The sequence below is a fragment of the Lissotriton vulgaris genome, chromosome 11 (assembly GCF_964263255.1).
Source record: "Lissotriton vulgaris chromosome 11, aLisVul1.2, whole genome shotgun sequence".
NCBI classification, from domain to species: domain Eukaryota; kingdom Metazoa; phylum Chordata; class Amphibia; order Caudata; family Salamandridae; genus Lissotriton; species Lissotriton vulgaris.
The window spans coordinates 390,159,643-390,177,102 of NC_141699.1; the positions used below are offsets into that span (position 1 = coordinate 390,159,643).

The window sequence follows — 17,460 nt, forward strand, 5'->3', positions numbered from 1 at the left end:
CCAATGGCAAACACTCAGGCCACATTTCAGTCCATCTTTTGTTTCTCATTGTGCCTCAGTCGAAAGTAACCATATGCTAATCACTCATGGTCTTTCTTCAATGGGAACAGTCCAGACCAATCTGTCAGGAATGTTCCTTTTGAACAGGACCTCCACAAGCACCCCCAGACTGCTTTCTGCCACAGCACCATGAGCCCTTCACCGACAAAGGAGTAACACGTGAGCTACTTTGTCCCGGCCTCTTCAGCATTTTAGGGGAAGTGATCCCATAAATGTTTTACTCAACACCACCATTACCAAGGCTTTAGAGGCAAACTTGGCATTTGATTAATTTGCCCAAGCCCCTTCTCCCTAACCCTCCATCGGCAGCTAGTCGATATGTCAGTGGCTCTTCCCCATCCCCGCTGGCCCCTCAGAGACACAGCTCGACATGTGACTGACTCCCTCAGAGCCCTGCTGTCCTTTCAGAGGCTAGCCTGACATACAACAGATTCTACCCCAGCCCTGCTGGCCTTTCAGAAGCACTTCCCTGCAGGTGATTGACTCTACCTGAACCTCACTGACCTTTCAGAGGTCAACCTGACACATGACTGATTTTCACCATTGTTAATATCCTTTGGTAATGATGATGATGATGATACGAGATTTATGTAGTGCACAGCTACTCAAAAGAGTGTCTTGGTGCTGTTATCAAGGCCACAAACACAACAGCGTTCATCCAATTTAGCCTGCTGAAGGAGCCATGTTTTTATTTTTTTCTTAAAGGTGGAAAGTTCAATTGTAGTGTGCAGCTCCTGAGAGACTTTATTCCAGTCGACCGGCCCAAGAAAAAAAAAGGATCTGCCCCCAGTTCTGGCCTGGCAGATTTTAGGAATGCTAGCCATTCGATCAGAAGAGGACCATAAGTTTCTAGATAGGATATAGTCATGAATCCTTTCTCCCAGACAGCCGGCTTTGTGCACCAGGACCAAGGATTTCAAAAGGATCCTTTTTTTAATGGAAAACCAGTGAAGTGCCTTCAAATGTGAGGACATGTGGGTTCTGCGGGGGGGGGGGGGGATATTGAGGAGGAGACAGGCAGCCGAATTCTGCACTACTTGAAGTCTGCCAAGAAGATATTCAAGGAGACCCAATTATAATGTGTTTTGTAATCCGCCTGGAAGTGTTTCACTGCTCGGATCACCATTTCCTTAGCCTCGTCTGACAGTAAGGAAAGGAATTGTTTCAAAGTATGTAACAGCCCGAAGCAGGAACGAACCAATGTCTAGATTAGTGGCTGGAAAGAAAGGGAACCATCACATGTGATTCCTAGGTTCTTTACAGTACCTTGTTGAGGGCCAGGGAGGGGGGCATCCTTCGTCCAGAAGGTGGTCCATAAATCTGATGATGTAGGGGCAAAAGAACACAATCTCTGTTTTGTCACCTGATTTTATAGATGAACTGTCCTGACACGTGACAATCTGCCCGTGCTGCACCAGCTTTTCAAAGTCACTGGCATGACATACAACTGTTCCAGCACCAGATCTAGTGGACTTCTGAGAAACCAGCTTGACACATGGCTGACTTTGCCCAACTCCGTTGGGCCCGAATTCACTAGCCTGGCATGGGTTTCACTATTCCACGCTCTGCCAGCCTTCAGAGGCAAAGTCTGGCATATGGCTCATTCTACCACAACTCAACCAGCCCATCATAGGGGGCAGCAGGTACTGGATTGACTCTGCTCCAGCTCAACGTGCCTTTCAGAGACACTTGGCCTAAATGTTAATCATTCTTTCCGAGTCCGTCAATCTTTTCCAAGTCGGTGATTGGTGTTCAAGTGATGGCCCCAGCCATACTGGCCTCCTAGAGGCACATGCCCCAATATGTAACTGACACCCTGAATACTACTTCCTTTTTAAAGGCACTAGTCTGACATGACTGACTCAGCCTTACATAATACTGCTCTTTCACGTGTGCGCCTGACATGCAGGTGCCTCTGCACCAGCACTAATACCCTCAAAGAGGCAAGCGAGGCATGTTACTGACACTTCCCCAGCCTTACTGGTCTTTCAGAAGCATCAGTCTTGCATGGCTAACTCTACCCAAGTATTAATGGTATTACTGGGGTGAGCACTAGAGCCAGCCTTGAGCATGGGCGAGCAGGGCGAAGGCCCGGGGTGCCAATATTCCGAGGGGTGAAGCAGGAAGCTGCCTGACTTAATGCCATATAAACTGCAGCTTGGCCTTCCCAAATGGTCTCAATCGGGTCCTGTTAAAGACTTATTATTCAGCCCTTAATGTACCTCACCGTATGTATTAGATTAGAACCCCATCAACCCCACGCCCTCCTCCCATCTTCCTCACACCTCCTGCCCTCACACCAGAACGACCTCCCTCCCCACAACAAACACCAAATGTTCGTTTCGCCCAGGTAGTTACCCCCCCCCCCCCTCCTCCTCTTCAATCCGATCAGGGCTGGCCTAGGGTGAGCCTGACATGTGACTGCCTGCTTAGCACCCACTTGGCATTTCGTAAGTGAGGCTGCCATGCTAATAATAACTTAGCCCCAGCCCCTGTGGACCTTTAGTAATGCACTGGCAAAGGGTTGATTCTGCCAAAATCAAGAGGTCTTTTATAGGTGATGTGCGTCTATGAAATGTTACTATTCGTTTTCTCAACCCCAAGGCCTCTTTCTGAGTTGAGCTTGACACTTTGATGGAGGCACCAGTCAGAGAGGGAATCAATTCTGAACACACAACAAAGAACCCACGGGTCCAAAAAGAGTCAGTAAAGCATAGGTGTGGACAGACAAGATGCACAAAGAACAATAATGATGCAGGGAATATCCTTTTTATAAGGACGACTCCCCTCACACACCAATGGTGTCATGCTTCATCATAGGGGTGCCTCCTCGCGTCAGAACCTAGTTCTGGTGCAGGCTACAACCTCCTCTCTACGAGGAGGGAGCACAGGGATGTTTTTAAATGTGGGTACAAGGATTGTCCAAGAAAACCCTATGTGAGCGTGGTGTGTGGGGAAATGAAGTGAAGTGCTGATAATGTGTGTGTGAGTTAAAACAGCCGACAGAGGTAGTGGCAAACTTTATTCAGCTCCACTGTGGCAGGATTAAAACCAATAAGCTGTGTAATGAGCCTATCCAGATTCGAGATGGCTACATTAGTTAGATCGACATGTTTCAGCCCTATTGACCTATATAAGTGTCTAGGCTTTCTTCAGGATCTTTTAGAAAAACAGGTACTGCTAGAGTGAATGAGTGCAATGGTGCAACAAATCAAAAGAAAATAAATAATGTCTGAATACTGAACCGGATGCTGTTGTGTTCAGTCACATCCACCGTTAAGACCTGTAGTGAAAACAGACAAGAAACAATGTGTATCTTAAACTGTGCCACTCCTACCAGTACCTGCCTTTTTGACGAGAGTCTGGCGTGGCCTCTGCCTCAGCCCTGGCTGTGAGCCAGAGAAGCACCTGCCTGGCGAGAGGTGGGTGACTCTACTCAGTGCTTCTCGCCTGTCTGTCTGGTGACACAAATATGGCGCTGCCTGTCCCTCAGCTCTGCCGGCCAGTGGGGCCTGGCTGGCACTTGGCTGAGCCTGGCCGAGGGCTCCTAGGCTGTCAGTGGTGAGACTAACATGTCGGGCCTCGGCCATATGTGAGGCGATGGCTCGGACAAGTTTAGAGGGGACGGGAAGAGGCCGCTCTACAGTGCCCTCAGACTGACACCAAGATGGCACTTGTTTGGACCTAACATTGTTCTGAGTCTGCCCTTGAACAAAAGCCGTTTTATCCGAGCCGGCTCGCGGCGCGTGACATTTCCATGTACTGACCCGCTGCCTTCGAGAAGAAGCACTCATGGTGCATTGTGCGGAGTCGAGGGTTTTTCGGCCCACTGGTGTGGAATCTGGGCCCGGCGCCATCCGCGAGCCCCGGAGGGGAACAACAAAGTCTGTTTGTGCAGATGGGACTGAAGGCCGCCCTGGGAGGCTGCATACTGATGGGAGCCGAGGAGACGGAGCCAGATATCACGCCATCGGTCCGTGAGAACCGGGGGTGCGGGCAGGAGACACGCGGTGCACGGGCTGAAGGGCCCCCACTGCGCACCGGAAGTACCGACTGCCTTATATGGGGCCAGCTATCCGGAACGGTAACCTGAGTGAGGCCGGCCTGCTGAAAGACGAGCAGCACGCGTGTGACGTGTGGGTAGGACACAGGTACGCCCTGTGTGAGGCCTGTTCAGTGAGTCTGGTGGCATTCAGGAACCACTGGGTAATGGGCAGTGCTTACAATGGAAATGTATAAGAGCACGTACTCACGATCCCAGAGTACTTGTTTGCTACTAAGAGGTGCTAGTACTCTCATTAAACGCATTTCACCCCTCTCTCGTGAGTTGCAGGTGCACTCCTTTGCAAAATAAAAGTTCAGGTACTCGGAACCTAAGAGTACCTGTCCATTTACAGTAGTGGTAAGACCCCTACTGTCCTTTACCTCTTCTGTCCCAGAACAGGAATACCACAGTCCAAGTACTACTGGATCACCAAGTTACCCGAATTATACGCTTGACTGTCTGGGAGTGGCGAAGCTGAGTCCCCTTGGTTAAGTCTAGCTAGTGATGAAGGGTTAGAAACAGTTTGTTTCACATAGTTAAGTGTCAGCCTTGCGCAGGGGCGTGCTAATCTTCTCTGTATCGTTCAAGTTTTAGTATATGTGTTAGAAACGTAGTGCACAATGGCACACTAAATAATCAATTCAATGTCCAATTAACTAGAGTAATCACTTTTAAGAACAATAGGCCTTTTAGTGTAAGTTAGTAAAATAGGGAGCTTCAGTTATTTGACACACCACAAACAGAAGGTCATACCACTGTCAGGGCCCACTATTTGACCCGAAACACTTTTATAGCAGTTATGCACTCACCACGTTTTATAAAATGGAATACATAGGCAAAGAAGGTTATTCTGTTCGGAAAAGATTCAGGTGTTTTCAGTAGCCTTTTGAGGACTTCAATTTCTGCAATTAGGCATGGTCGATAGGGGTCAAGTACCAGGCACACACTGGACAATCTTTCAAGTGGGGTACAATCTGTCTGCACTCGGCCTTAGTTTCTTTATAGCTCTTGATGCTAGTTGAGGTAACTTAGTGGATTTGAATCTTCGTGACTGAGCTTCCAGAAAACGAAATAAACTGTTTAAAAACCCAGAAACCCACTACCTTAACTCGAATAGGGCCACACCCAAAAACACAAAAAGTTAGCCGAGGAATTAGGGGATTCCAGGTGCTAGTAGAGAGTATTCAAAGCCAAGATCCCATGTGGTAACAATTTAGGGACCTTTAGCTCAAAAGCAGCTGGTCGCAGCAGCAACTTCAGGTTGGCATCACCCACAGGACAGGGAGCACCAAGTGGATATGGAGGTTCAACTAGCTAGAACTGAAAACAGGAGTCAGTGTCAGTGACCAATCACAACTCTAAATGTGTACAGCTCTGGAACCGTAAGAGTGAGAAAGAGTGGTCAAATGGTTCTTGAATGAGGTTAACCAGTTTCATACAACAGGATATTACTCTAAGACCTGGAAAAAGAGGAAACACATCAGTGTCCATCTGTAGGTGGATGTGAGTAGATACATGCTCTCCACGTGTCATAGAGAGGTTGGGGATGGTATAGTCATAGAAAGCTTTTCTTCAGAGCCTCAACTTCAAGATTATTTGCTTGGTCTTGGGTTGAATCTGCCATTTGGGACAAAGAGACTTCTTGCTCCTATACCGCTCACACTCTAGGTATTAACACTAAAGAGTACTATGGAATAGAAATAAAAAAAAACACAAACTACACAAAAAACAAAAATGCCACAAATTTTGTTCTGTTGTTCGCTTGTATTACTAGCATTGTAAAATAGTTAATTCAAAATTTACAACAATATATCATATAATAAATACCCAGTATAGGTTCGGCAACTTCATTTAGTATGAAAACATCATATGACAAGTATGAATCAAAAATAATAATTTCAAAGTATATATAATATTTAACATAGAAGCTGAACACGTGTTTCGCTTCTTCAGGGCAGTAGAAAATATAATGCATTTTTACTTATTCCGCAAGGAAAATCTGTGATAAAACATAAGACAATATAGCATCTAAATTGTTACTATAAACATGGACAAATGTTTCTTGAGATGACAGAGTTTGTTTTACAAAATGACTATTTCTTATACCATCAATTACGAGCCATTGCCATGGGCCCTCTATAGACCCAATGCATGTGGCCTCCTGCTCACAAACACAGACATACGCACACACATACCAAAGACACAAATACATGTTAAACAACATACTACACAAAAAGAAGGTTTTGCGTGGGAAATAAATATGAAGTCAGAGGACAGTCCTTGCTTGTCCCTGCTTCAATGTCTTGACTCCAAAGTGGGGATTCCGCAGAGTGCCACAATAGCCTAATACTAAGATCTCTCTGACCTGCTGGTAATGTGTACCACAGAATTTGATCTTGCCATCAGTTTTGGTTCATGGTGACCTACCCTGGGCCCACAAAGCTTCCCCGTACAATTGCTGCATAGTGCGCAAATCAATTCTATACAGCCAGTGCCCTGTGCATGAACTGGCAAGCCCTTGCTATCGCATATTGGTTATCCAGATGGCGTAAAGCCTCATATTTCTTGTGCTGAAGATGAGTTTTGTTGCTTTGTTCCACCAGCTTGTATCTTGGATAAATCACTAAATCACAGGACTCTGGGAAACGTTAACTTAAGCAGGTCACCACTGTCCCAACACAGGCAAACGACGGAAAAAGGATCTGTGTTACAGTTTAGAAAACATAGGTGCGTACATGTTGCGAGGAAAGCGGCACCATTTGAAACGGGGGAATAGCAGTAGGAAACGGCATACAAAGCAAAAAGAGCAAGAAGGAGCACTGTTGGGGCACACTGGAGTCAGAGGGCTTTCTTGTTCGGTGGAGCTACCTAGTTTGACCCAGAAGGAAAAAGACGCCATGTTGGATTGAAATCACCAGCAAAAGAGAGGTGACTCCATCTTAGGTTGGAAGTGCTTAAATGTTAAACGCAAAGCCTTCTTTGATTGTTAAACAAACATGAAAGAAAAAGTAAAGCTCCAGTGAAGATCGTAACAGCGAAGTGAAATGTTGTTGCGTGGAGTCCATAAGGGAAGGCAAAGTGGGAGTTCAAGGGCCTGGAGAGATCTAAACATATGTGGTGTGCCTGGAAATGCCTCAGTCAGAGAAATAAAGTGGTTTAGGAGTAATCACCGCCAGACTGGTGTGTGATGGTGGAACAACACTAGACTGGGCAACCATAAAAGTGGGCCAAAGACTAACACCCACATTATGAGTTATATCTTAATTCCATTGGAGCGGGTTACAGCTGTGTTACCGGCCCCATCGGAATCATTAGATCCACAGAAAAACAGGGATTTGATTTATTTCCCCACCAAAATGTCTGCTGCTTGAAGCAGCCCAATTCTCCTTATGAAAATCCTAGGTCAAATAAGAAATTACTGGGGGAATAAGATCCAGAATTACCCATTTATCAAGCAACCCCTCATTGCTAGGGAAACCTTCAAGATCCCAATCATAGTCCTCTAGTAACTTCAGCCCTCCAGGGCTACCGGCATGCAATGTTATTAGTAACTCTAGACGGGCGAAGTTACTAGGAGGATTATCAGGCCACTGAGAATGATGGCCTCGGCAGGGTATATGAAAGTGGTCTGTCAGACATGCAAAAAAAGATTTGCATGACTGGTGCCCCCATTTTCACCAGTGAAATGTGTTATGCATCTCGTCCAGATCAGAAAAAAGTATTCTTCTCTTTCATCCCCCAAAGTCTCATGTGGGACCAGATATTACTAAAACACTTAAGATAAAAGATGGCAAGATCAGTCTAGTCACCCTGTTATCAGGATTGTAGCTTGGATTTGGGTGCATATGCCACCTCCTGAGGCCCCAAAAGGAGTTCTTGGATAGGAATCCAGGCCCAATCCAACCCTTTATCTCAAACACAGCAGGATTGGTCCATGGAGAAGAAGGCCTGCTGGAACATAGTATATGTGTCTGGCCCCTACAGGACCCCCACCGATCAAAAACCCAGCCGACACACACAGGGGCATCACCCCACAGCACACCTCCTACAAATGTGCTTGAGTGCACATACTCTCAGAGATCCCGAGGGACCTGCGTGGTATCTCACAAGATCATGCACGTCTAAATGGCCGTCTTGGGCATGTGCTTGTTTTAAGGCCATTCCTAAACCACAATGAATTGCCAGTTCTACAGAGAATTCAAAGAAGCAGCATCACATCTTTCACTCCCGACCAGGAAAGCCCTCACCTGCGAATAGCGGCAGTCACATTGGCATTTGGTCTTTGGTCCTTGAAGATCCATGATAACTCTTCCAGCAGATAAGATCCGGGTACCTGTAGTAAGACAAAATCCAAAGAACAATTCAGAAAAGGATCGTAATTCAGGTAGGAACAACATTCTACATTTAAGAAAAAATAAGAATGTGATACTTATCTTATTTCTGTCTATACAATGCTTTGAACTTCGTTAGGTAAAGGAAATCCACCTGTAAGACAGTTCTAGCAGATCTAACAATAAGAGGCATTGCTAATGCAAGGCTTTAGTGTACAAAAGTTGAAATGGGTGCAGGTATGCCAAGTAATCAAGGCTATGATGTTATAAATTGAGAGCTGGTAAATAAATATAGACAAAGTAAGCCTGTTACTTACTGTGCCATTTTTGCAACAGGTCACTTTGGGAGCTTTGGATAAGTGCTCCTAGAAAAACACAACAGCAGCAGTAAAAGGTGATGGATGGAATGCTTGTTTGATCTCAGCCACTAGCAATTTCTCGAGGCCGCATCCCAATCCATCATTTTCCCCCATTATGGCACCTCAGTTTGGATCCAGCCAAATACAAATCAATCTTGACCCCTCTCTGGTAGGAACAGTCCAGCCTAAACTGCCAGGTGAGGTCCTCCATAAACCTGAGCACAAGCAACCGAAGACCAGTTGTTCACTGAATGAGGCTGTTCAGTCGGCTGTAGCTTGGTTCCAGTGGCACAGTGATCATGGGGCCCGTGCCTGGTCATACCAGTCACAGTTAGGGCATCAAGTGCAAAAATGTGATGGATGGAATGCTAAAATGAATCTCAGTCGCTGGCAATTGCTAGGGCTACTTCCAAATCCATAGTTTTTCACCCACCATGCCACTCAGTTTGGAACCAGACATTTGGAAATCAGTCTTGACCCTGCTCCAATAGGAACAGTCCAGCCCAAACTGCCAAGCAAAGTCCTCCGTGAACCAGAACACAAGCAACCAAAGACTGCTTTCACTGTGAATGGGGCTCTTCAGTCGGAATTAGCTTGGTTCCGGCGGCACAGTGAGCACGGGACTCATGTCTGGGCATACATGTCGCAATTAGGGGGTCATCTGCAACAAGTGGATGGATAGCATGCTTGACCTATGTTCTGATAATCGTCAATTACATCACTAGTCCTCAATATACCCTTTCCAGAGATGGCAGGTGGTTTGGTCCCCCAATCCCAGACTCCAATGGTACTCTCACTCAAAGGAGTTGTTGCAAAATTGACCCTTTCTAAGGGTTCAGAATTCTGGATCCTTATAGCTCTGACTTACTGGATTTATTTATGTTTGTAATTCTGGGGCCAAACTAGGTTCACAAAAAGTAGCCTTTAAATGAACCCTATTCAATATATCATTCAGTTCCTGTGATATGTGTGGCTTTCCTCGATATACTATATAATTGTGCCAAGAGCTCCTGCGACTACCCAGGCCCAGTCTTCCAAACTGAAGGCCCACCTTTTTGACCTTCATAAAGAACAGTGTTCTTTCTGTCCCTGGCTCTGATGCATCTGTTGCTCCCAACACTGGCACATAAACATTAACAAACTCCCATAATGAATTATTCTCCATCCTGAATTAATTTTGAAACCCGCCCTCCTTCCGTCCAATGAATGAACCCACACAGCAGTTGTGAAACCAATTTGTTTCAAACTTTATCACCACTTTTAATAAGATCCACAGTTACTGCCTTGAAGCTACCAAAATACCTCGGACAGTAGGATGAGTGAAACAAATCAGAGAGAAGCTTTTTCCACCCAGTCAATCATCCGTTAATGCCTTTGATTGTTAATCCATACATCTAGAAGACTTTAAATCCATCCTCCTAAATCATGGTATTGCTTGTCTAAAGAAATCATGAATCAATCTAACACTAAATACAAACATGGTTCCGACCCTACTACATTGTAACACACTCTTAAAAAGCAAGCCCTAGATCACAAACAAAGACAATTTTCACCTAATTCTGGGGCCGATCAGGATTGCGGTGATTCCGCATCCTCCGGGCCGGCGGAAGCCACCGCCGGCCCGGAGGACAGTGGATGAGGACAAGCCGGCACACAGGCCCTACTTGACCAACACTATCAGCCACCAAATTACAAATGGGAGTACAGTGACCTGCACTTAAATGGATCCATTGCTCTCTAACTGGGCCAAACCAAGTAATCTCTCTCACAGCCTATATGGTGGATATGGACAACATGTGATGGGTCTCAGCGGTCATCTTTAACCGTATCAATGTTCCATTACAACTCTGCAGCACTCACATGAAGTATCTTCCTTCAACAGTGCAGATGATACACATATTCTTCTATATCTGCACCTCTCATCAGCACAACACTTGCATGGGTATGTAGGATGCGTACTGACATTGCAAGAATGACTAAACATCATCTTGACAAATTTTCAAGTTGGAAAATGTAAAATGGGATCAGAAATTGACAAAACTCAAACTCAGAGAAATAGTAAGCAGACGAAATGCTAAATCGACATTTCATCAAAAAATATAACCGGCCTGTATCGAATCCTGGGTCCACAATGAGAAAAACTTCTGGAAACGAAATCTAAATTAAAAGAAAAAAATGGACATTGAAGAATGGCAAAGGGAAAGGGCAGGGTAACCTATAACCCTGTAAAGTCTGCTTTTTAGCACAATGGAAATATTCTTTAACCTTTTAGCACAATTAAAAATAACCCTTGTTGTCCTTATTATAAGCAGCACCATTGTTGCAATGCTTTCTACATACACCAGACTCGAGTCTCTGTCTCTCAAGACTTCAACTCTAGCTATTACTATCCAGCAATATGCACATGATACAGCCAAGCTTGATAAACCAAAATGAGCTTAAGACAATTACAAACACTTGATGACTCTCTTATTAACTAATTCTGGAAAGTAAAGAGTAAGGTAATTTAGAAGAACATATTACATATGCTCACTGGATCATGCTGTGCCGGAAGAAGCTATTGCCTGCCTTACAGAAACAAAGTGTTGAAATGGAATGTTATAATTATGAGCTCTGGGTTATTTAGATAAACTAGCTAAATTGTGGGATTTCTTTATTACTTGTCCTCGCTGAAGTGCTCAATTTGTTTAGAAAAATGTCTATTGGCCAAAGTTTGTCTTAGGAGCCCACCACCGGCGCCTCTGATACCAGGGATGCTGAATACCAAAGCCTGGCTAATTCACATCATGCCTCTTTTTCTCTTTTTTTCTTCCACCACCATACACTTTCTATCTCTTTGCCAAATGTTGTGGTTCTTGCTTTCTGTCATTCTCACTGTTTTCCTACTTTTCACCTATTTCTTGTTTCTCCCTTTCACTCGTTCTCTCTCTTCCTCTGGGTCGAAGTCTGATGCTGGAAAATATTTCCCAGGCCCCAAACTTGAGAACTGATGCCAACACACCAGCATCCACAGTACAAATTAAGCTCTGCCTTCCGGCGTTACCTTTGCCCCCGGCACATGGGGCACCGGTAACACCACCTTCACTTCATAGAGTAGAGGTCTGACCAGGTGAGCTTATTAGACGCTGTCGCTGATGAGGGCAAACTATGATGTGGGACATTGGGGGTTGTCTTGAGCAGATTTGGAATTGACTTCAATATCGTGCAGTGGCAAATGCACAGCTGCCACCCTAATGAGGAGAAGGAACAAGCTAAACAAGCATTTGCAATGCAATAGGTCTCGCATTAACGCACATTTAAGCTAATGGCATTGTAAATGACAATGCGTTTTATTTCTGTTTCAAAAAACAAAACAGAAATAAAAGGCATTGTCATTTTGAATGCCAATAGCTCACACTCGCGTAAATGCGAGACCTGTGGCATTGCAAATGCTTGTTTTTTGGTAGGCATGGAGAGAATAAGTGATTTGCCCAGAATCACAGGATGTTGAGCCCACAACGAGACTCACACCTGGTTCCACAGCTCCAAAGGCAGCCACTCTGGCTGTTAGGCCACATCCTGTCCCCCACTGGTGGGAATGGGGGCTAGCATTCCTTTGATGGTTCATGTGCTTTGTGCAGTTTAAGCTGCTCTGTTGCCAGTTCTTTTTGGTGTGAATTAGTGAGCTGTTGACAAATCAGGGAGTTCATGGAGAGTTGAGTGTGCATTTTAGGTGAGGTAGGCCTCTGGTAAAAGGTAGTGTGGCGGTCCATCGACACCCATGGAGTTGAAGAGATCTATCTTGCACTTAAGTGCCAAGATGGGGTTGTGTTGACATACAAACCGTAGGTAACAAGATTGAGTCCGAAAACGTTCTGCACTGATGGCTTGAAAAGCTCTTTCAGGTATCATATGGCCCTCATGTTTACTGTGTCATGTCTGGTCGAGGGTGATTGTTTGGGGAGCACCAGGGCGCGTCCTAAAAACAATTGTGAGGGTACTAATTAGCTTATGTAATTACATCATATGCAGTGACCTCTGGGAAATGCTACAAGAAGTGATGCTGCAACCCTTACTATCCCTTATGTAAACGGAATTAACCTACTTTACAGCCGAAGCTGTTAGAACTCAAATAGTATACGTATAAGAATGTAAATATATGTATAAAATGTATGCTAATCTAAATCAAACATACACTAATTTGATATCTGAACACAAGCCATGCTTTCTAAACCTTTAATCATGTGCTTATTATGAAATAATGTACCTCGTGGAAATAAATTCTTGAGACACAAATACAAATTATAAATACAGATACTGACCAAGGATTTATGCGTTTTTATCACTATCATGTAATTTAATTATGCTGGCAACACAGATGATACAACATAAATGCATTTAATTTGGACCTGTGGTTGGTTGCCAGGTCTTTTTTTTGAGGAATAGGAATTTCGAATGTTTGGATGTCCCGATCCTGTGAAAACAAATGTCTCTGGCTTGTGTCTCTTTATTCCATTGGAGGACTGTCCAGGCCCTGGAATTTGGCAGACTATATCAAGGGATGAGGACAAGTCATTGGTGCCCCTTTTATAATTATTATTATGAAACACACCAAAATCTGATATTCTGTAGGCAAAACAGACATTGGAGAGTGGGATTAATGGAGATTAGGGAGAGAAGTAGGTGGACAAATGAAAGGTGCGAGAAGGTGTTTCAGAGAGAAAAAGAGGAGAGAATCCTGGACAAAGGAGAGATGAAAGAGAGAACAACATATGGACAGTGGACAAGAGAGCAAGAAGGAGATGCAAGCATGAGTAAATGGAGGGAGAAAGAGATAGGGCTCAACGAGAAAAGAGAAGAAGAAAAAGGATGGGTTTGAGGGAAATGTGGATGAGGAAAGAGAAGATTAGAGGGGAACTAGAACAACAAATTGGTAGAGACAGACACATAAATATAAAGAGCATGTTAGAGACAGAATGATGTAGGGTCGGAGGGAAAAAGAGGCAGAGACCAGTGAGAAACTAGAAGGGAGGTGAGATGGAGAGAAAGGAAAGGTAAAGAGGGGACGAAGAAAGGAAGAAAGATAGGATCAGAGGGAAAAAGAGAGAAACAGATGCGGCCAAAGTGGAAAAGGAGAGGGGCAAAGAAAAAACAGAGTGAAAGTGACAGGGAAGTCGAGAGGGAAAGATAGGCACAGATGGGGATAGAGAACATGATGGAGAAAACAACAGAGGTAAAGCAGTGGAGAGAAAAGCATATGGTGAGGGACACACAAGTTAGATGTGGTGTGGCAAGAATGTAATAGAGGAAAGTGTTTGCTACAAAGGGGAAAAGAAAGACAATAAAGACAGAGAATGTTGGGGAGAGGCTGAAAAACAAAAGAGAAGATATATAATAGAACAGATAAGTTACAGTGATGGCAGGAGCAGAAAAAACTAAAGGTGAGTTAGCACCCATGGAGCAGCGGCTAGTAGCAGTGGGCGGCAAACTCCAAACGTTTTGGGGGTCTGCACTTATTAATTTTTACATATTGAACAGAGTATTATTAAAGCCAAGAATTTGGGACACATTTAAAATTGACATGGTGCATGAAGTTTGCGATGTAAAGTGGCCTCCTGAACATATATGCCCTTTAAATAAGCATTGGGCGCGTGGCCGTGAAAGTGAAAGCAATCGCACATGGTTTCATTTTGCGCGGCCGACCTCTGTGGTGGGGGAGGGGCGAGCAAGACAAAGAGGCAGAGAGAGGCGCGTGCTGCAGAGCGAAATGAAAGCCACATGGCGCCTCTGCTTGTGCCTGTGCGTGTAAGCGCACACAGTATGCCACACATGGTAGGACTTTTAAAAGCCCTAACTAAATGTCTTGCCAGGACTGCGCATTCGCTGCCTCAGGCGAGACCTAAAAAGCCTGGAATATGAAATGGCCAAAGATAAAGAGGAGAGACTATTCAGGGAAAGGTTACCGATACACACATGAAAATCTGTTTGGGAAGAAATAGGATTATTACACATTTTAAATACTTCTCTCTCTGTGACTTGGAAGGCATAGAATTGAACTTCCGATACACACATGAAAATCTGTTTGGAAAGAAATAGGATTATTACAAATTTTAAATATTTCTCTCCCTGTGACTTGGAAGGCATAGAATTGAACTTGAGTTGCACAACAGAATCCTGAAATAATAGGAAGCTATTTTTTTGTGTCAGGTCACTTTTGCTCCGAAAAAAAATAAATTTGGCTACTGGGAAGCATGATGAGCTGAGGCTAAGAATCCAATAACCACGGGGTAATTAACTTTTCATTTATTATTTTCCTTGAACCATTTATCGAATTTCCCACTTTTATCTCTACTTTTAAGAAGTAGATAGTCAGTTTCACCAAAAACAAAGTGTGACCTTAAGTGCTGAAAGACGAGAAGCATCCAAGAGCACCTGTAACTGAGGAAGACAGCAAAGAGGTATCTTTTCCCCAAAATATGGCACCGGTTTATATTCACCCCAAGAAGGAGAATCCATTGTGTTAGGTGGCAGATTATGCAAGGCTATCTCTTCGCCCTTCTTTATGCATGACAGCATTTAACTGTTACATAAGAGCATCAGTCACAACTCTAAAACATTTCCCAGACAAGTCGCACCATAAACCCACTCTGTCCAGGCTTAAATCCTCCTTTTTTAGGTCGAGCTAGACCAGCGCATGCGCTGCTTACTCGACTTTCAGTAAGGGGGTCTTCAAAGTGCTACCCGAGGCTTTTGCTGGCCTGAAGCTGGTGGTAACGCGCGTGTGCACGCACGCAGCCGCCATCTGTCTTTTCTCCGTCACGGGTAATTAAGTGCATTGCGATCACAATCACTTTCACTTTCACTTTCGGCGCCCACATGGTCAATGCTTTTCGCGCGCACTTGTTTTAAATGTCTTGTGGATCTGTCTTGAGAGTTCCTCCCACAGATAATTGCCTTTTTTGTGCATTTGGGCTCATTGTCTTTATTTTGCGTACATATGTTGGTAGTTCCTATCTTGGGAATCGGGAAGGATTTTTATTGTTAGTTCCTGACAACACAATTGTGTACAAACTTTGTTTTCACATTCACGGCCATTATCAAACAAGCATTTAGATTGTGTACCCTCAGCAAGAGCAATAAAAAAGAAAGGTCGGTGTGTAATTACCTACCTGATTACCCATCACACTTCAGAAGCTTAGTTTAAGTGATATCACAAATCATATCAGCCTTCTAAGTTCTATAGAGTGGAGTGGATCAAATTTAGGGCAATCCTATTTAAAACAAATTGATTTCCAAGTTAAGGACGTCTTTCAAATAGGTTTTTATTTGTGAATTATGTCCACAGGGTATTGTAGCAGGCACTCTTCTGTCTGCATTACACCCACTATTAATTAATGCTCCTTTGCAGAATACTGATGTTCCAGCTGTCTTCCTGACTTCAGAATGATTTCGTTTTCACCGTCGGCCGCACATCAACAATTGCAGCTTCCATTATACCGCAAATGGTAAAAAGAACAACAGAAAATACATGTTGTTATCGTGTTCAGAATCTCAATCAGTGATTGGATAAAAAATGGATACTTTTATGGCTATATTTGACAAAATAGTCAGCGAGGACCAGCAGATTCGGAGTTCTTCCTTCCAAATGTATTACCATGGAGTCACTAGGGCATAACTTTAGCAACAGATGCATGGATAAATCACTTGCATTAGTCGGTGGCGGTGTGTGGGTGCCATGAGGCTGATGCAATCAGGGAGCTGCCCGCCTCTAAGGAATGGCAGCCAGGGCTCTCTTGCACTGGGCCCCTCCCACTCCTGGGCCAAGATACCTCCCTCCACTACCTATAGCTCCGCGGTGGGCATTTGAAGCATGGCTGTTTCAGTGAGCTGCAACCAGTGTGTCACTTGCAGCGTATTTGCACTGTGGAGAACCGCAGCTTCTGTAGTTATAGTGAGAGTGACAGATTTAAGGAGCTGCACAGGATGGACGCATCACTTCCTGGCACGAGGCTGTAAGGTGGTTCTTCTGAATGCATTGAGAGGACTAAAGGGCATGACCCTCTGGGTTTCGCTTTACTTTCCTGTACCACGTCTATGCTTGCGTGATTTCCAAAGGCCACCCCACCAGTGCACCATGTGCCTGTGAGATACCTCATAAACGGTAAAGTCATAGTTAACCCTTTCCTGATTCGCCCGCCCTCCTTCCCCTAAAGTCACGCGCTAGGGCAATTCATTTCGGGCCTATTTAGGATACTAAATATTGTGCTTGTTTCTGCAGTCGGCCGGAATGGCGTGAAATAAGACGTGTACTTTTGAATGCACGTCTGCCAGCATGGGCGTAGGAGACAATAAAATTCGGGGGGGGGGGGGGCAGTGACAACCTTGTGGACTTTCCAGTGACCCTATACAAATCACCGCCCGTTAAACAAATACAATTGCATACTTTTTTTTTTTTCTAAACCTTTATTGTAGCATTCAGTAAAAAATACAAGTATGGGCCTACAACCGCGGGGGCCGGCCGCTAAGAAAATTAAAATCTCCAATATCACCGTACAAAACGGCTCATCAGCCGACAATCCCGAGGTCCGGCAGCGATTCAGGATAAGAATTGTATTTAGGAATGCACAGATGGGTTCCAGGATGAGACAGAGGTTTCATTTTATATTTTATACAAGAGGATCAGGTG

At 44.5% G+C, this 17,460-nt stretch overlaps 1 non-coding gene across 1 annotated transcript; it reads right to left on the bottom strand.

The window, feature by feature from the left end:
- Nucleotides 1–4,617: 4,617 nt before the first annotated feature.
- On the bottom strand, nucleotides 4,618–4,724 carry LOC147679843 (U6 spliceosomal RNA). Its single transcript, XR_015302330.1, has one exon. It is a non-coding gene; the product is annotated as a U6 spliceosomal RNA (small nuclear RNA).
- Between the last annotated feature and the right edge of the window lie 12,736 nt (nucleotides 4,725–17,460).